Source organism: Suncus etruscus, chromosome 1, assembly GCF_024139225.1.
Source record: "Suncus etruscus isolate mSunEtr1 chromosome 1, mSunEtr1.pri.cur, whole genome shotgun sequence".
Classification (NCBI taxonomy): Eukaryota; Metazoa; Chordata; class Mammalia; order Eulipotyphla; family Soricidae; genus Suncus; species Suncus etruscus.
Genome location: NC_064848.1, coordinates 73304603 through 73325312, shown reverse-complemented (window position 1 = coordinate 73325312; position 20710 = coordinate 73304603). Strand labels below are relative to the sequence as shown.

At 37.6% G+C, this 20710-nt stretch overlaps 1 protein-coding gene across 1 annotated transcript in view; it reads right to left on the bottom strand.

The window, feature by feature from the left end:
* PLPPR1 (phospholipid phosphatase related 1) overlaps positions 1 to 20362 on the bottom strand; it is a 257000-nt gene extending 236638 nt beyond the window's left edge. Inside the window, exon 1 of the mRNA XM_049773255.1 lies at positions 20005 to 20362. The gene's annotated coding sequence lies outside the window, so the exon portion shown is untranslated. The remainder of the gene's footprint in view (positions 1 to 20004) is intronic.
* Between the last annotated feature and the right edge of the window lie 348 nt (positions 20363 to 20710).

Genomic DNA, 20710 nt, shown 5'->3' with positions numbered 1-20710 from the left:
GCTGTGTGTGGCCACAAAAAAGCAAACAAACAAACAAATCATGAGACAACTTAATCCACTCTAGAGAAGCCCATGTTCTTCTTAAACATATAGCAATATCCCTCTCTCTTTCTCCTCTCACACTACTCTAAATTTATTTCAGTAAAAACTATTTACTTCTCCTCATACACACACACCCAAAAGGAAAAAGAAAACATGACATAAGTAGAGAACTGAAGACAGACGTTGGAACTTACCTTCTACTTCTCGAAAACTAGGTTAAGAATTAGTCCAGCTTCACTTCCTTCATGAAGAAAGATGAGTTGGAGAGAAGACACTACCATGGCAGTCAACTCATCATCTTGATCATCACAGATGCACATCCTAATCATAAGCTTTCCATCTATCCACATTGATATCTAGGACCAAATAATTCTATGTACTGAGAAAGATATTTACCAAGATATTCACCCTCTAGCCAATCTTCCAGATGCCAATAATATCTTTCCTTCTCCCACTGTGATAACTAAAATTTTTTCATATTGTGCCAATTGTTCTTTTGGGGAAAAATAACAACCATTTGAGAATTATTGTTTTATTCCATATATTTATCATGTGAAAATATGTAATATTTTGTAGCATAAATATTCATAATGTTTTATAATACAAACAATTGTTATATGCTTATTATTTTTTATACACTAGTGAAATATTTATTATGGGCTTGGTTTGTTTTGGGGCCTACATGGCAGTGCTCAGGAATTACTTCTGTTTCTGTGCTCAGGGGATCATATGAGGTATCAGGGTCTTGACTGGGAAACTGTGTGTAAGGCAAATGGCTTGGCTGCTGTACTATCACGACCAGACAATAGTAAATATATTGTGGATATTATTCTTATCAAAAGCATAAGAAGTCGGCATTGCTAATAGCTAGGTAGTTTTGTGTGTGTGTGTGTGTGTGTGTGTGTGTGTGTGTGTGTGTGTGTGTGTTTCTGTGTGTGCCAGAAAAGGACCGAGGACTTCAGACATGCAAAGCAAGTGCTCTACTGCTGAGTAAATCCCACGCATTAATATCTATATTTTACAGCTTAGTGAACTGATACTGAGTTATAGCCCCAACCCTAATATATATATTTTACAGTCCAGTGAATTGAAGTAAAGAACAATTAAATATCATGCCCAAGTTCACCTATTTTCATCTTTGGAAATAACAAAGATGGAATTTGAAATTAAGAAATTTGTCATGGTGCAATTCCTTATATACCATCAGAAACAAAAGAACTCACTTCTATTTCTCAATAGGTACTAAAATCAGTTTAGATATAAATCAGTATGTATATTGCAATAATATATTTGTCTAATTGAGGAGCACTGCCTATAGATATAAAGACAAACAGCAGAAATGTGCATGAAATGTTAGGAGTGTTTATCACCACGTGGGTAATTGTGTGGGTGTTTCTGTACCGCTGAATTAAACAATAAACATCTACCTATCTTCTAGGAGGTTCAAGGTGAGTGAAAAATGCTAATGCATATGGGACCAGAGAGACAATATAGTTGTTAGGTCATTTGTCTTGCATGTGGCTGACCGATGTTCAATCCCTGTTGTCATCTCACAATGTCCTCCAAGCAATACCAGAAGTAATTTCTGAGTGCAGAACCAGGAGAAACTTATGAGCACCATTGAATGTGGCCCCAAAGCAAAAGAATATAAAGAGATTAATACATATTCAAAATAATTATCCAACAAAAACAAAAATGAAATGAGCACTAGTAGAACAACAAAACCTGACATAAAAATTCAGTAGAGAAATAATTTCAACTAAAATGGTGAGGAAAGATCCTAGCAGTTTTTTAAAATTGTTAACAGAGTTAAAATTATGAAAGGTCTCCAATATTTAAGAAATGGAAGTAGGGATATGTAGGTACATTGAGCAGGAAGTATTTCTCAGCTCCTGCAGGTAAAAAATAACATGGAGGATAAAGTTTAAGAGTAAATATTGGAATATATTGAATACCAGAACAAGAGCTTGGGTTTCCTGGTACCTAGTGAAAACCATTGAGAAATGGAGCTATATTGTTAGACATGTACTTACATTTATAGATTAGATAGCAATGGTAACAATGAATTGGAGGATACAAAGACCCCAATTAAGACATAAGTGAAAAAATGACAGGTAAAATAATGACAGGCTGTGATAATACAAGGAACACTATGACAAGTAGAGGACAGTAGTTCATCAATGTCAGCATTTAAGGGCAGAGAGAATAAGATAAGTTAAGAGAATAGACTGATAATAAGTCACAGAGGTCAAAAGAAAAATAACAAAGGAGCATGTAGAAGAAATCATGGAAATAGAGAGTCAAAATGAATCCAGAGTGATTGCTGTAGTTTGTACAAAATTAGCATTTTATTTCACATTCTTTTCTATTAGCAAAAAGAAGTCTAAGATAGAGTCTTGATAAGAAGTGACTGATGGAAAGAAAAGAATAGAGAGAATGATATAGAAGCTAAGAATGTGTGATCACACAGCTCTTTCAAATTTCACATTTTAACCTTGGACTGGTTCTAGTTTAACTAGGATCTCTCAACACTATCAATAAGTATCAACTTTGGATAAAATTTTACTCTTATATGACATTCTTATCAATTTATCCCTATCATATTCACTGAGTTCTCTTTTATCTTTGCCTCTCCTGTAGTTTTATCTTTCTCTACAACACTGCAAATAATTCTAACAATAATACTGCCATCCTGCCCAGACCCTTCCCATCCTTCACAATTAGTTCTTCTGAGAACAAATAAAATAGAAACAAATATATAGCCTGTTTCTTTAGAATATCTTTTTTGCAGATACCAAGATATGTAAAATTTGACCCAAACCTCAACACCCAGAGCAGAGATAACTTTTTTTGTTTTGTTTTGTTTTTTGGGTCACACCCGGCAGTGCTCAGGGGTTACTCATGGCTGTCTGCTTAGAAATGCTCTTGGCAGGCACGGGGGACCATATGGGACACCAGGATTCGAAACAACCACCTTTGGTCCTGGATCGGCTGCTTGCAAGGCAAAAGCTGCTGTTCTATCCCTCCGGGCCCAGAGATAACCTTTTTTTAATTGTTTTTCTGTCTTTTGAAGAAGTATTTACTTCATGTTTAAAATATAAACTGCTCTGCCATTCTACTCTTTCTTTCAGAATAAATATATACTTTTTCAATATGTCAGTCTTTTGCAAAAATATAATTTGTGTGTATTCAAAGAAACTTGAATCTGAGATCACAGAATCAGAACCTGGAATCTTTAAGGACATTTTTATTTTTGACATGTAAATATAATAAACAAATATAGACATAAAGCTTCATTTTCCAAAAGTAAAATATCCTTAATTTACTTATTATTATATAATTAATAATTTATTCAATATCCTATTTATAAGTATTCATATATTTTCCTATATGCTAGCACTGGACATATACATAACTACATGTACACATAACCATATTTCCTTAGGATATCTTCCCCAAAGTAAGATTATTAAGTAAAGATAAATGTAAATTTTAGATTTTAAAAATATTTAATAATTAATCTTTATAAATGTAATCATTAAACAAAAATTGACTATAAATACAATATATTTTATACATACATTTGCATACACTTACCTGCCACTACTGGATAAAAACAATATTTAAACATTTTTTACTCACCTAATTTGCAAAATGGCATCAAAAATTGTAGTTGAATTTTTTATCTACTAGTAAAACTAAGCTTCCTTTGAAAGAGTTAATAGTCAACTTGCATTTTCTTTTATGGGTTTTTTTTATTCATAGCCTTTGCTCATTTTATCATTGTCTATTATCATTTTATAGTATTCTTTGAATCGGTGCTTATTAGAATATCATGATACACACTGCTAATATTCTCCTATCTTTCAATCATCATTTCCATATGTATCACTGAATGACCACTTTTTAGACAATGGCACTGAATCAAAATCTTTCTTGGCCTCTAAGGATTTGTGGCTATTGAAGTATGAACATTTGATGCAAATGCATTAGGATGTACATGTTTCCTATTATAAAATCAATGCTTCTGAGAATCTCCCTCAAGTAAGGCAGTATCACATCAATCTTCACATTTTACTCTAGGAAAAAAATAAACCTTTTCTTGAAAGGTGGCATCTGATTCATTTACGATTTTACAATGAGCGCCATTTCTCCAGGAGAGTCTAGAACTGCAGAGCAGTTTTTTGCCTCTGAGACTGTTTCGGAACATCTGAGACACAGAAAGATAGTTATACCAATGACTCTAGGATCCCTGTAGCCTTCCATTAACTCAGGGTATGCCTGATACATCTCACCTCAAACACTCTTAAAATAAAGAATTAAAATAACTTATGTCTAGATCTTTTGTCTTTCTAATGAAGTAGTAAGCTCGGTTGTCATTTTCATTTTGCTTTTCAGGAGCCTGATAGTTTCTTGGAGACAGGACAAGACTATCTGGCACATCTCCCTGTGAGTAATGATCTATTTATGGTCATGTTTCTCTGACACATATCTTTTGAAATAGTTCTCAAAATACAGAGAGGAAAGGAATAGAGTAAGACCAAATGGCCTCAAATGTGGAAAATAGAATAAAAGAGCAGGTGTTTCATTAGTCAATTGTTGGATTACATCTTATTTTACCTAAAACAAAGTTTATCCCTGGTTCCTTTGTATCTGTTTGTTTACAAGTTGGTTTCACTCAAAACAAAGATTGTCTTACTTGTAAACCTGGGTGGGTTTACTGCCCCACCCAGGGGTGATCTCTGTACTTAATAAAAATGGCAGTTCTGACAGGCAGGAGGAGCTCCATACCACTCCTAGGAATATACCCTAGGAACACAAAAATACAATACAAAAACCCCTTCCTTACACCTATATTTATTGCAGCACTATTTACCATAGCAAGACTCTGGAAACAGCCAACATACCCTTCAACAGATGAATGGCTAAAGAAGCTGTGGTACATATACACAATGGAATATTATGCAGCTGTCAGGAGAGATGAAGTCATGAAATTTTCCTATACATGGATGTACATGGAATCTATTATGCTGACTGAAATAAGTCAGAGAGAGAGAGAAAGATGCAGAATGGTCTCACTCATCTATGGGTTTTAAGAAAAGTGAAAGACATTCTTGCAATAACAACTTTCTGATACAAAAGGAAAAGAGCTGGAAGTAACAGCTCACCTCATGAAGCTCACCACAAACAGGGATGAGTTTAGTTAGAGAAATAACTACAGTTTGAACTATCCTAATAATGAGAATGTACGAGGGAAATAGAAAGCCTGTCTAGAGTACAGGCGGGGGTTGGGTGGGGAGGAGGGAGATTTGGGACATTGGTGATGGGAATATCGCACTGAGGACGGGTGGTGTTCTTTACATGACTGAAACCCAAACACAATCATGTATGTAATAAAGTTGTTTAAAAACAAAAAAAGACTGCCAGATTATACTTGTTTCATCCTCAGCCCCGTCTGGATTATTTCTTGCGCAATCCCGATTCAGACACATTCACCTGGGCTTGGCGACACAGAAATCTGTAATTTATTCATGGCATGGGTTAGGTGCCCACCTACTCAAAGGATACAATTTGAGAAAAATCAAATTACCAAAGCTGACACACTTCCATCTACAATATTCAGGTCCTAAAAAAAAGGTTAGTAATATTCCAATAAAACTCAGTAGTATCAGAAAAGTAAACATGTGATTGTAAGAGAAAGACAAAAAAAAAAAAGATTAATGTAAATACACAATGCAGTTGCAAAATTGCAAATGTTTTTGTAGACAGAATTACAATGTGCCCATTATACACATATATTTAAAAACAAATACCAAACCATCAAGTGAAGAAATTGCCTGCTTGAGACCTAAGACTTAAGAATGAGTTCATCCTGGGTACAATCTACACTAAGAAAGAAAAATAAAAGATACACTGAAGCAACAACTTTGTGGTGGTAAGGTATGTAATGTGAAGGAAAGACAATGAAGAAAAGGTATCATGTGCTTTTGATACAAAAGGGAAAAAGACAAGAATCCACATACTGGCTTACAGATATCTTGATTTGTCCAGCGCTCATATCTACACTCTTCTAAGCTTCATTTCTCAAAGAGTATATTTCATGATGTGTAAAGTGAATAAAGATAGACTACAATTTACCTTTATTAACACTGATACAGAAGTGGGGAAAACTTCCTCAAAATAAAAAACTTCCTTAAAATATAAATATGACCATTAATGACAGAAAAGGAAAAGGGATAATTCAAGGAGAAGAAATGAATCTGATACTTAATCTAAAACTTTAGAAATATTTAAAGGGACTGGTTCACATATGTGGGAGAAGAGACTTAAGAACAACAATGTAATGCAGTAAGTTGTAAATGGTTCTGCTGAAAAGAAAAGATGATTCTAGAGAAACTGAGCATACAAGCTCCATTTCAAAGGTGGCCTTTTAAAAGGGACACAGGATCAAGATACATATGTTAAAGCAGTTCCAAATATTTGTAAGAATGGAAACAGTAAGAATAAACTTTATGAACTGAAGGTTGAAAAAAGAAAAGGTAAAAGTGGTGATTGGCTTTAATAATGAGAGATGATGAATCAGAACAGGGATTGGAAAAGAAAATATGGAATTTAGTAATCTTCTTGTTGCCCTGGAAAAGGGAGAACTTGGGAATCTTATACTAGGAATCTTTAGCAAGGGCTTCTGAAACAAAGGAGAGTAGAGAAAAAGAAATGCAAAGAAACGGTAGTTCAGAGAAAAGAGGAAGACTAGTCAGAAGCAAAGCAGAAACTTGAATTCAAAGAGAACAAATGTAAGATGAATTCTGTGCTCAGCAGAACCTCAACACTATAAACACAGAGATGCTTAAAAAATGTACATGCTAGCTACTGGGGATCTAGTTCAGGAATTATATCCCTGGTACCACAGAGCCTCCCACTCATCGCTAGCTATAGCCCTTGTAGACCCTGACATCCAGAACCCAAGTAACACCACTTCCTCAGGTCTCTTTGCATTGAATTGTCAACCCTAGAATCCCTGGAAAGTGGTTCCGAGGTCCTCTAATTAACACTGGAAGGTAAGGAAATATACATGAATTTCATGTTGGCATTTTAGGAATAAACTAGAGTTGATGCCTTTGTGTGAATTTCTAAAAGTTAGGTGAAATTATTATTCTTTGTTATGTATTTATATGCAGGGTGCCGCTGGTATTTGTAAGATAAAAAAATCAACTGCATTTACTGAGAATGAGCAATATGCAAGGAGATGTCTAAGTCAGGTATTACCCACATTAATTATATAAGGTAAGCATTGTAGAATAAAAGCCCTTTGGATGGGCTTGGATGGTTGTGGATGGAGATTATTAGTCCATTATTAGATAAGGAAATTGAAAATTAGAGTGGTTAAGTATCTCTCTAAGACAAGAGATTGTAAAGCAGAACTGAAAAATCATCTGATGAATTTCTGATCCATGTTCATCTTATTATTTAGTATTATATTTCTGGAAAGAATAAGGAAATAATCAATTCTTTAAGCAGTATGTGGCATAATCAGTCATTTATGCAGATTTTGATATGCCTCTTATTGACTCTAATTAAATTATCTTCTAAAAGCAATGATTTAGAAACTCTTACTTGGCATATGTTTGGTTCAGCATCTTCTACTTATTATTCAACTAAGATTCTCCATTAGGCATCTAAGTTTCCTATTTTCAAATGCACAGGGTTATCCCATTCATGCCATTATCTGTTCATTCACATACTTCCATTTATTCCCCATACAACACATATTTACCCTCAAAATGTATAATAATTAGAAAAGGTATGTGACATCAATTAGCCTGCTTAGTTTTAGCCTTTTCTCCCAGTTGTATTTTTCCAATGGTTTTCAGTGAAATGATTTTTATTTTATCAACACTACAGAAGAAAAGAGTATGACACTCTTACTTGATTATTGAGCTTTATTCTTTCAAGCCATATGGCCATGTCTGGAAAAGCCTTACTGCTTCCCTTATAGGTTCATGTAAAACACAGATTCCTTCTGGATAAGTTCAAATATTCTTTTCTACATTCTTTCCAGCTCTATCTTTTACAAACAGCACCCATGCATGTACACACACACACACACACACACACACACACACACACACACACACACTATCAACTTACAATTTTGAAATCAAGTATGAGAGTTTTCTCAACTCTCCTGTGTAATTTCAAATATATTTCATATTAAAATGAGAAGACACTTAACATGAAACAAAAGTTTTATAGTAATTTTAGGCAAACTAGGTAAAGCAGCAATTCCCATATATCAATACCAAACATATATTCTGCTTACCACAGAACACAACCAAGCCATGTCAAAGAGAGACACATTTTTATTTTTAGAATGATTTATATCTTTGTCCAGCATGTGTATTATATCCATCTGCTTTAAATTAGGTACTCTGGTTTTCATTTATCAATCAATAGTAAAGATTTGAGCCTCACTTACTGAACAAATTACTTTATCTGTTTTTTATAAAAATTATGGTGCTGTCCAGGAATCAAACTTCCACATGATGAGGCCCTAATGCCTCTCTGGCACCAAGTTGCTCTATGGTAGGCTCATATGACACCTTGACGACAAGGAAACAACAAGAACTTGCTTTTAGGGCAGGTTTCCCTGCCTCACCACCTAATGGTGAGATAAAATCAGAAGGCACTCTGTGATACCCCAGCTTCAACATAGAATCAAAACCTAGATCTCTAATTATAGAAGCCTGACTGTGACAACCATGATTGAGGAGAACTTTTATTGGGACCATGAAGAAAGACCTTTGTGTCAGACAATTAGAATTCCCAGAATCTACAGTTGGCCTTATGACAGGATACTTCATGGGTAGGAATACCCTGGGTTTTGGCCACAGGCATTGCCTTTCAAATTTTCCCAACATTTGCTGCACCTATGCAAAAACAAAAACAAACAAACAAAAAAAACCTGTTACCCCCCCCCCCATTTATTTTATTTTATTTTTATCTTCAATGGTGGAGCTCCCAGCATTTTTATTGAACCTTGGGACATGAATTACTTTGTTTTACCTCATATTTCTGCACTTTTCTATAAAATTGAAAAGAACAAAAAAGAGGATGGAGTCCAGAGGCTTAAATATCCAAGCCAAAATCAACAACAAAAGAATCAAGAGATTCAAACTATAACAATCTAAACTTAAAATGGGCCTGTTACACTAGCAGACAGAGGTCTAAAGGTAGTGGGTATAGGATGCACGCTGGGAACTTTAGAAAAGATAGGTCAAAACTGGTGGTGGGAATGGCCCTAATTCACTGCCACTGTATGCTGAAATCTAACTATGAAGGATTTTGTAATTCATAACAGTTTCAATAAAAATTAAAAAAATATGGTACTAAGGAGCTAAAAATACATTATGGTAATGAACACTTTTACAGATTTTAACAGTTACAGTTTCACATATTATCTCAAAACAACTCAAAGCAAGCCTTGTCCTGATTTTATATTAGAAAAAATATTTGTGTGTTTATAAAAATAATGAATGCTATAATGGCAGCTACAAATGGCTTAGTTCTTATTATGTCCTAAAATACTTTGAGGGGGGTAATAATTGGTAGGACCATACTTGGGCTTACTCTTTGTTCTACTTGTTGCCAGGGATAAAACCAGGTTTTAAATATAAGGCATAATGAAATTATCACTGGTTTCATAGACTAGAGCCCAGCCTGTAATCTCATTCTCTCCACCTGCCAACAGTGGGACCCAAGACAAGACATTTAACCTCAGTGGACTTTGATTTTCTCACCCATAAAAAAAAAAACCCACAATTGAAACAGACTATCCCTTTCAGCAATTCTATGAGTCAAGGTCATCCATTAGTTCAAATTATATCCCTTTCAACTTTTATTTTTTTGTTAGATAAAATATGAGCTGCTGAAATGTAGGTGGATTCTAAAAGAATCTCAGAAAATATTTGCTAATTGATTGTAAAAACAAAATATACAAGAAGGACAGATGGGCAAAAGACCCTAGAATATGCCAGCTGAGCTGTATTTTAGGATGGAAAGCAGTGTTCATATTTCAGATATAACAGAGATATCTGACAAATGTTTACTGAGCTAAAGAAATTTCTTTCATTTGAAAATATAGCCAAAAGCAAATTATAAAATAATATATAAGATATAACACCACCTTTAAAAATACAATAATATATGCAAACACTAGGAACCAAAAGTGATGGAGGAATGTATACCAAGCAATTGATAGTGGTTTCCTGAGAAAGATTGAGAAAGAAATATGACTGATTTCTACCTTCTACAATAGGCACTTCATTATATGTCTCAGGTTTCCTGTCAAAGTGAAAACTAAACCCTAAAGGTTTCTACAACCAAAAGCTATTGCCTTGCATTTACACAGTGAAATATTTCTCTCTCACACACACAAACATTCTCTCTCTCTCTCTCTCTCTCTCTCTCTCTCTCTCTCTCTCTCTCTCTCTCACACACACACACACACACACACACACACAGAGGGTTTTTTCCAGTTACTACACATGTGAAGAAAAGGTCCTACTTTTTTTCTAGTTCTTGTGAGCCCTTGCATTTTCTAGTTCCTATTGCCTTGTTATTAACAGTGAACTCTCTCTCTCTCTCTCTCTCTCTCTCTCTCTCTCTCTCTCTCTCTCTCACACACACACACACACACACACACAGAGGTATTTTATTCCAGTTAATACACATGTAAAGGAAACAGTCTTACTTTTTTTTTCTAGTTCCTGTGAACCCTCAAGAGAGAAGACTGTGGGATGATTATTAGAGCATTTGAGTGTGTGGGTTTGCCTGGAAGCAACAGCCAGAAAAGGCTGGAAGAAGGGGAAAAAATGAGAAAGCTTGCTCAGCTTGTAAAGCTCTCAACCCGATTTGATTTCCTATTAATTAAATTGGATTCCACTTGATTATGGATCTCATTGACTTGAAAATGTTTGAGGAGAGTATCACTGTACTAGACTACACAGAAATAGCAGTAAAAAGAACACCCCAGAAACCTTTGAAGGCTAGCCATGCAAATATATCACCCCTGAATTGTGACGGATGTGTTCTGATTATTATGATCACCTTTTCTTCAGTCTGAGTCTGTAAACATTTCTAGAACATAAAATCTAAAGAAAAAGCCCTGTTTAGCACAATGTAGGTAACATAAAATATGTGCTTTCACATCATGTAATGTAAAAATTTATGAGTTACACTAAAAAATAATATTTATTTCCAATGTGTTTGCATCTCTGCTCTCTGTTGTTCTTGATGAATGCAAAAAGATAAATGTACCATTAAAGGAAAAGTAGCAACAGGGAGCTAATCTGCCTGCTAACTTACCATCCAGCTATCCCAGATTAACTGCTGTAGCTCAGTTCCTCAGTCTTTTATGATAGAGATTACTGAAGAGTGATCAGTTACCCCTACGTCTTTGAGAAGCAGGAGAATGAAGAGGGATGAGCACAGACTTTAAATTCAGTTCTGGATTTGAATACTACTCTAGATTGGTAAATTTAGATAATAAATTTAGCTCACTTCTCTGTGATAAGATTTGCTCAGAAATCAAGACATTAGTGCCTATTCTATTATACTGTCATAATTAGTTAAATAATATAGACGAATCCCCTTCTATAATTGACAGAAATGCCTTGAAGGACTTTGTAGCTAACCTCTAAAAGCCTCTCCCTTCATCTCTTTTCCTCCTTTCAATTAATTCTTCTTTTTCCTTCCTTTCCTATTTTTTTTAGCAGAAATCTCTCTTAAATTCACTTTTTAAAAATAGAACAACACTGTAATAAAAGTCAAGACTAGTCAAGTTGAAGGGTAGAATAATTTCTTCTTTTCTATTTTGGATCTCCAAAACCCAATATCAAGAAGCATACAAACAAAAATATGCACAAAATTATAAATTGAGTCAAGGGGCTTGATGAGCTCTGCATTGCCTTTTAGTCCTGAGACAGAAAAATAGATGATAGCCAAACAGTGTATTTATTTCTCTTCTTCTGAAAAAAATGGGTTGTATTTGGAGGTTCTGAGGAAGAGGAGGAAGAAGATAATAGAGAGAGAGTAAAGTACTCAAGAGAGAGTATAAGCTTCTCCAAATGCAGAGAGAGAGCCCCAGTACACATCCCAGAGTTAATGTATAAAAGTGCACATCTCAAGAAGAGAGATACAGGTGACATATCCATGTAGACAACATGTACATTGGTGGGAACACACATTTGTCAGAGCTTTTATTCAGATTTTATTTTTTCTGATTTGACCTTCTTTTTATACTATTATTACAATGCTTACCATGAGTGAATCAACTGGACCATTTAATACCGACTTGTACCACCATGGAATATTCAATATTTTCAATAAAACCTTTGGCAAGCACATCATAACTGCAGTTTTAAGATAGAGTTGGAAGGTTTGGAAGTTTCTTCTCTCTTATGCCATAGTAAAAGTAGAGATGACTCAAGGGTGAGGTGGGTGAAGCACTTGCAAAGGGTGCAAAATTTAAAGAGGTGTTAAGAAAACTTAGCTTCCAAGATAAACGATAATTTAATGAAGTGTTTTAAGAAATCAAAATGGGTGGAAACCAAGCTAGGACTGGTACAACGACCATCATTTACACATCCCTGAATCCATAACCAGGAAAATGGAGTCTCCCTCCAAGAACCTCTTTGGCTCTTGGTTTCCTCATCTTGTCTCATGTAAGTCTGATTGTAAAACTTCTTATGATTTTTTGAATTGAAAATCTGCCAAAGGGAAAGGGAAATAGGAATGAAAAGTCAAGTAAAAAAGGAAATGTATGGTGAAAGTTAGCTCTGGACTAACTTGTACCAGTTAGTACCAGTTAAGGGCAAACTTGGTGTAGTAAATGCACATGTTGATTTTTAATGTTGTATAATTGAAGTTTCTAAGTCATAATGCAATATCTCCTCAAAATAAAGAATAAAAGGGGGAAGGAGATGCTATGATTATCTCTAGCATGAAGCTTCATGATTAAGACAATAATGACTCAAAAGGACAAAATTAATTTACTCAGGCAGTTAATTAACCCAAAATATTTTCTAAGCAATTACTGTGTGGCAAGCACTGCCATTCCAAATGCAAATAGGGACCATATAAACACCTGTAAAAGAAAAGCAGCCTAATGTTTAGTCGAACTTTACTCAGAAAGTAACTTCGACCTAAAGGATAAAAGTTAAAAAGTGGAAGTCAAGGATTTGATTACTGAGACGACAGCATGACTAAAGACCTGAAGGTCAAAAAAAGGAAAATTTCAGATAAAGAGCTGTAATAATTTGGTGTGATTGCATGAAACTTGTTTTGGTTTTGTTTGATTTTGTTTTTGCAGTGTCAGGGATTGAAGCTAGGGTCTCACAGATGCCCATGCAAGACTTCAGCTTCTGGATAAAATTTGTTTTTTATTATCTTTAAATTTTTTATTGAGTTCATTGTGAATTACAAGTCTTTCACAGTTGTATTTTACATGTTTAGTGACAGTGAATTAAGGCCATACCCATCACCAGTATTGACCTCCCTCCACATAGTTCCCATATGCATCCCAAATCTCCACCTCCATCTCAAGCACACTGGATTATTAGTGTAACAGGTCCATTTTGTGTTTAACATGTTATAGTTTGGATCTCTTGATTCTGCTGTCATTGACTTTGGCTTGGATATTTAGATATGATCTCTTTTTTTTTTTTTAGATATGATCTCTTTTTAGGATTAAATATTTTTGAAGAAAATAGTCTTTGGCTACAGAACAATAATAAAAGTATTTATCCAGGTGTAAAACAAAGAGCATTGAATTATGGTCAGACCACAGTTCAAGTTAATGCCCTATTTCCAATTAGCTAGATAATGGGGCTTTCATATCCATTGGAATTCTACGTTAGATATAGTTCGAGCTTTCTCATGAACAAGGGAGTTATTAAAATACCAAAGAATATTGCCAACCTTGCTTTTGAGATATTTAGCGTTTCCATCAGAGAAAAAAAATCTCCTTGGAAAGAGTTTGCTAAATTGCTAACTGATGTATGATGCCTAGAAGCCTAAAGAAATGCAAGAACCAACCTATGATCAAGCAAACTTTTTCTCTACCTAGACAAATATGAAAAGAGGGCAACTAAGCAGACAGAATATACCCAGCACATGTCTATTCTACCTCTGCTTAAGACAGCCAAGCTGCTGTTTTGATACAAGTGTGTCCCTCAGTTTTCATTCCTGGCACTTTTTTAAGTAAGAAACTCAATTTAGAGACTCCTATTAATGCTCAACCAAAAATTGTTGTAAACAAACATGAATGCCCACATCCCTTGAATTTTCAAGCTTCACATTTTTAGTTTAACTAGTATTGTATACATTATGTACCCTTTATTGAGCATGTTCTCTGTGTCAAGAATTAAAAATATGAACTAATCTAATCTGCAGAAACCTAGGTAAAGGGGTTGATACCATTATTTCCAACTTAAAAGCGGCTATGATTTGAAATAGAGAGGCAAAACTGTGTGCCCAAAGGAACATGGTTGTAAGTGACAAAACCAGAATTCAATACATCCTACCTCAAGTCTGGGCTCTGCAACAGTGCTACAAAAGCAAGTTTCATCATCCTGCATGCCCAAGTGACACCCTTAGAGGGTGTCCCTCAGAGGCTCCTTAGCTTCAGGACACTCAACAATTTGAATTCTCTGGGCTTTAGGAAGCACCAACATTATACAGTTACGAGGAGAATAGCAACTCCATATCTGACCTCACAATCTTACTTTGTAGATTCTTCGGAAGAGCTAAGCATTCTTCTTTATCTCCTCTCCTGCTAGCATGTCCCACACCTATTATTTAAATAATTTTTAAAATTTTACACACAAGTAGAATTGCTCCTAAACTGTGCCCTTCCTTTTCATGTTTCCCTTAAGTTTTTGCTTCCACTCCATTCACCCCAAACCATCCTCCAATCTTGTCTGAGCATATAAACCATGCTTTCTCTTTTTTTATGATGGTTTCTCTTAACACTCTACATTTTGCTAAAATCTGAGTTTAGTTTTTAGATCTATAGTCCTTTGCCTGATGATTTCCTCACTTAATAAAACCAATAGTTCTACTGTAAAACCACTAACACTAGAATTTGTAGTAATGTGTATTCCAGGGTGTTCAGTGTGTCATCACTAAATCAACTTCTACCAAATATCAAATAGGTCTTAAAATTTTCTGACCTTCCCTCCCCATTCATCTACCACCATTCATTCATTTATCAAAAGTTCAACCCTTTTTGATATTACTTCTCTTTCATCCATTGAAGTTAACCTGGAATTATTTTATATTTTTATATATTCTGACATTGCTTATTCAGCACTTAAGATTGGAACTCATATGTTTGTGTTTTCATAGGGAACCTAATTTATAGGGCTACACTGCTAAAAACAGGATTAAGGGTAGTCAGTCCTTCATCCCAGATTGCCAAAATGCTTCTTTAAATGAAATCCTTATCAAAGTTTGTGACTCCACAATACTTTTAAAATGTGAGCAAAGCAAGGAGAATTGAGAAATTTTGGTAAGGAAGAAGGTAAAAGAAACTCACATTTACTGCCAACTACAGTGAATCAGAAACAGTGCTAAGCATATGAACTAATTATATAATTTTTAATACTTAAAAAATATATACTTCTTATTAGACCTTCCATCTCATTGGCATTTCCACAAGGTAGTTCTTCATAGAGTTAATCTCCCTGGATCATTTGACAATGAATTCCCAAAGGCTGATTACTTTAGACCATTAAAAAATCATGATGGGACAGAGAGATAGTACAGTGGCTAAAGTGCTTTGCTTGTACACAGTTAATCCTTGTTCAATTCCCAGCACCACATATGGTCCCCAAGTCCTGTCAGAGTGATCCCTGAGCACCAAGGCAGAAGTAAATCATGAACACTGCTGGGTGTGATAGAAATGCCAAAAAAGAAGAAACAAAAGCCTTGATGTATCTTTAATCCTTCTAATGAAGAGATCATTTTATGACTGGATTTCTTATTCATTGATTCAGGCACTAGTTAAGCAAATTATTTGAGTCTCTACTCTGTAGTTAAGCCTTGATGAACATTGCAGATGTGGCTCTGAATGCCCTTCCCTCAGAATATAGGGAAGAGAGTTACACAAGTGAATGCTATGGAAGCACAGGGTTATGTAGGCGTGCACAGGAGGCCCTTCTTAGATTAGCCAAGTACATTTTTCTCACTTGCCTCCCAGCTGTCTTCTCCTCTCCATCCCCTCTGCCCCAATTCTCATCATTTCACACCTTTGTTTCTACAATAAGCTCTCTGCCTCCAGTCACAGCTCCTCTATCCTTCCCACTAGCCATAGTTTTCTTTCTCTAATGCATATCACCAACTTCCCAACCTCCAAACTCCTACACTTTCAGAGAACACTGAAACTCTTTTGCTTGAGATACTTCCATCACACTGGACCTGTGTTTATTTCTCAGCTATGATGTTTTGCACCCCACTGACCTAAGAATCTATCTCTCTTTCTAGAGTCACAGAGTCTGCTAGAATCTAGAGTCTACTGTAAAACCACTAATACTAGAATTTATAGTATTGTGTATTCCAGGGTGTTCAGTGTGTCATCACTAAATCAACTTCTACCAAATATCAAATAGGCCTTAAAATTTTCTGACCTTCCCTCCCCATTCATCTACCACCATTCATTCATTTATCAAAAGTTTAACCCTTTTGATATTACTTCTCTTTCATCCATTGAAGTTAACCTGGAATTATTTTATATTTTTATATATTCTGACATTGCTTATTCAGCACTTAAGATTGGAACTCATATGTTTGTGTTTCTTTGTTTTGTTTATCTGCCTAAAATAAACTTTTCTTCTTCCTTCAAGACTCAGTTCAAGTCAGTCTTCTTCATAAACCTTTATCATCTTTCCATCCATTAAGGATTCCCTACTTTTGTGTTTGCAGTGCATCCTGGTAATGCTCTATTTGAACATTTAAGGTTTCAGTGCTGACTAGTTGTCCTGCATCCTGCTGGTCACAGTCCAACATCCTGTGTTCTAGCTACACAGAAAGGTTTACAGTCACTCGTAATTTATCAGACACTCTCAACATTCTCCCTCCGCTTTGAATGTCTTCTCTATCTTCCCACTTGGTCAAAGACCATTCATTTTCTAAAACATTGCACTCAGAAAACAGCTACTCAAACTCACCAGAAAAACAAAAAACACTTATTATGTATGTCTTTTTTACTATACTATTGACACTTGAGTTTTCATACAATTATATCAGTTAATCAGATGGCATTATGATTAGAAAAATATGTCTTTTTCTCTTCTTGAAATCAGATTATTATTATTATTATTTTTTACTTCTTTGGTTTTTATTTTTTCCATTCTACAGTGCATAATGCCCTGGTAAAAGAACTTCTGAGTGTTGAGAAAATTCAGGAGAGAAGAGGGAGTACAGAGAAGTCCCAAAGATAGCACAGGGTACAGTTTGATGATTTCATATATACTAATTACAGATTTATAATTAAATAATGAATTCTGAAGAGCAATGTCTTTCTTATTCATTTTATATGGTCAGACTACTAAATATAAGGAATGTCAAGTACTTATAAAGGAACCTAAATATAATTGAAAAGTAAGTGAAATTTGCAGATGTAAGTTTGATAAAGAAAAAATAGTTCAAAATAAAGAAATCTTAGTATTTTCATCCCAAGTTTGCAAGGAGAATTATGAGAATGCGCATCTTGCAATGAAAAGGGCATAAGCAAAAAATTATATTTACATTTATATTATGCTTAAACTTATTTATATATGCCAATTTCAGCTTAAAAATATTTTGGAAAGGTCTTCATTTCACTCGTTTTAAAAACTATTTTTCACATTTTATTCTTAGTAAATGCTTATCAAAATATAAAAGCAAATATATTTTAACAATATCTTTATCCAAATTTCTTTCTTTCTCTCTTTTGTGTTCTTTCTTGAAAGTTTAGCTTTGGCTATGTAGTCTTAGGAGTCAAGGTTCCCCTTACGAGTGAACTTTTACAATCAGCCTAGTGCATATCAGACTTTCTTCCAACTTCAAAGAAGTTTCAAATTGTTAAAAAAAAAACAAAACACTAAGTAAGTACCCAAAGCAACAAAGAAATAAAGAAATGACAGCTACTTGTCATCTTCAAGCGAATAATGTGCCAGTTGACAACCCAGAGTCACTGATACTCAATCTCAGCTTCTAGTGCTTTTGCCAGTTAGCATTAGTTTGGCTACCAGATTCACCAACCACTTATCTCACAAATTCAAGGGTTGAGAAGATAAAGTAGGGCTACCTCTTGGGTAGCCATCCCACCCAAAACGTCAGGGTGGAGGATGTGCCCACACGACACATTTTACATGCAAACAATTCATCAGTGATGGTGATAAATAATAAAAGTCAGTTCAAGAATAATCAGGAGACTCACAGTCCTGCTGTGACGACACACATATCTTCCAGGTTGAATCCCATCCTTAGACTAAGGAGAAAAGACACCTCGGAAGAGTGGAGAAGCTACATAAATGAGATCAGGGAAAGGGAATCTACTACAGGGAAAATAGCCACACACTGGCTGTCCCCTGTCTTTAAATTGTCCTGTAGTCACACCTCTCTTCAATGTCCCTAGTTTGTCCCTTTTTCCTCCCCCTTTGTCCCAGCCTTGGACTCCTCATCACTGATCCAATCAATCTCTGCTTCCCCCAAAGACCATTGGACTGATGGCTTTCCTTTCCTAGGTGGCTGCAGAAGCTCCTCACCAGGAGACCCCCTCCCCAAGGATTGACATCTTAAGGAATTCTTTTTGAGGGAGAAAGAATTTTTTTCCCCTCTAGAATCTAAGGGCCATTTGGAAAGGTGCCAGAGTACTCCTGATAGGTCTCAGCCTGCAGAGAATCTCTGCCTGGAAAAGAGGTTGAAAGGGGGAAATGGTATCCCCACAAACAAAAAGAATAACCCAGAATCCTCCACATATTCCACACGTGTGTGGCACAAACCCTCCAGGGCAAAAAAAAAAAAAAAATCCAGCCGCAATCACACCAGCCCCCAGCCCGGTTCCAGCTCGACTCCAGCTCCAGCCACTGGGGTGCGCGTGCAGGCAGGGACCTTCCCTGGGGAGGAGGGACCCTGGCGCTCAGCATTTCTAGAAGGTGATAATGGCAAACCTTTCAGTAAGTCATCATTTACCGTCCCTGGGACCCAAGCCTCACTGGAGCGAATCAATTCTGGGTGCTCAATAAAAAGAAGGGAGGCTATTACTGTTAATTCTCCAAATGACAACCACACATTGCAGGGGCAATGCACCCCAAGAGCAGGGGTTTAGGGGGCGGGTGGGAGAAGGCTGCAAAGAGGGCCGGGAGCATGACAGGTGCCCACGCCTGCGGGGAAATCCAAGGCCAAGCTTGCAAATCCAGGGGTGCTCCATGCGGACCCCCTACCAAGGCGAAAAGACTTGTCACCCCGCCACCTGCAGAGCGCCCCCCGACCCCGTAAGCCGGCAAGCCGGCTCGGGCAACTGTGAGGCATGTGGTCAGGAGGGTGGAACGGGACGGAGACGCCTCCACGCCCCCTTTGTTTCCACGCTTCCCCAAATGACAGGGGCGGAAAGTTTACGAGCGGCGAGGGTGTCGCTTTCAGCGGGGTCCAGCTTGACACCTCGCGGGGAGCGACCCACCAGGCAGCGCCCTTTCCCCTGTCTCTCTCTCTCTCTCTCTCTTTCCTCTCCTCTCCTCTCGCACCCACTACCACCCCGCCAGCATAGCCCTGGGCGCAAGCCTTCATCTGCACCTGGTCAGCCTCGAACGAGCTGGGTTGCGGGGCCACCTGTACCGCAACACCAGGCCCCCGGGAGAACTGTCCCCTCTGCCAGCCCGAGCGTCCTGGAGCGTCCCGCAGCGCACAGCGCGCCCCACTCACCTCCGGCCGGGCTGGCGCGTCCGTCCACCCGTGCGCCCTGCCCTAGTGGGCCCCCCGGCTCGCGGGAACGCTGAGCTGCTGCTGCTTCTGCTGCTGCTGCTGCTGCATTCCGCCTGCGTGGGAGAACGACCCGGCGAGCGTGCGGCGCAGGCGTGTGCGGACGTGGATGTGTGTGTGCAAGTGTAAATGCTGTGTGTGCACGCGCGCCAGTGGGGAGGGGGGTTTTGCGGGATCACCGCTTCCCCGCGCCGCCCATCATCCCCGCACACGTCTATCCGCCGCCTTCTCCTCCTCCTCCTCCTCGCTGCACCGCTTGCCCAGGGTCCAGGGTGCAGGATCTCCCTCCCCGGTTGGTTTAATGAAAGGAAGGAGCGAGAGAGGCGGGGAGTCTACGGGCGCCGGTTGCGCATGCTCAGAATGGGACCCCGAGCATCTGGGGTGCTCCGGCCGGGCGAGGGAAGCCTGCAGAGGAGGGTGGCCACGAGTTCCTCTCGGCACCCCGGAGCTGCAGGGGGGCACGGCGGGGTTTCCCGGAGGCGACGCGGGGAAAACCCTGACAGCCAAGGCGCGCCCTGCTTTGGGGGTGGGGGGGTGCTAGGAAGCCGGTGGTGGGATCCCCGAGCTGTCCCCTGGAGAACCGCGTGTGCTGCAAGTCCAAGCGCAGACTCTCTTTTCAGGGTATTTGTCGTGCTGGCGCTGGGGTTCC